Raw genomic sequence first — 611 nt, forward strand, 5'->3', positions numbered from 1 at the left:
GGTAGTTTGTGCTTTACAGATGGGGTTTATTCACGCAATATTGTGTTAAATCTTCTGCAGCCGAATATTAGCTCAAATTTTTCTACTTTCCACTTTCTTTTCATATGAAATGCAACTCTTGGCTTGGGTTGATTATTTTTACAACTTCTTTTACTTTTTGTAATACCTATTATGAGTGAAATTAGCCACATCCACCCCCATCCCAAATTCCCTACGGGATCCCCCAAAGTCTGTTGACTTGAGTTGAGGACATAGTCTCTCGCGGGTGCAGTTATGTTGTAAATAATTACCAAGTTATGGGTACCTCTGGAATAAGACTGCATAAAGTTACTGAGAAATAAACAACTTGTACTAGAAGTACTAAAGGGCACAAACATAAAAAACTGATCTCCATAAATGACATAATGGCACAATCAGATATGAAATTGGGTGCCACCAACTGCTGTGGTAGAGGGAAACAAACGTACACTACTCTGTTCTTGCAAAATTGCGTTAATAGACCTCACAAATAGGGAACCAGACCATATTCACTTTTGCACAATTTCGTAAGCATACAACTTATGGGAATTTGATGTTTTACTGTGGCCAATAACCTTATATCACACACATGA

At 37.5% G+C, this 611-nt stretch overlaps 1 protein-coding gene across 2 annotated transcripts in view; it reads right to left on the reverse strand.

The window, feature by feature from the left end:
- LOC119581958 (ceramide synthase 6-like) overlaps nt 1–611 on the reverse strand; it is a 15,518-nt gene that overhangs the window by 14,376 nt on the left and 531 nt on the right. The gene's annotated exons all lie outside the window — the stretch shown is intronic.

The sequence above is a fragment of the Penaeus monodon genome, chromosome 15, assembly GCF_015228065.2.
Source record: "Penaeus monodon isolate SGIC_2016 chromosome 15, NSTDA_Pmon_1, whole genome shotgun sequence".
Taxonomy (NCBI): domain Eukaryota; kingdom Metazoa; phylum Arthropoda; class Malacostraca; order Decapoda; family Penaeidae; genus Penaeus; species Penaeus monodon.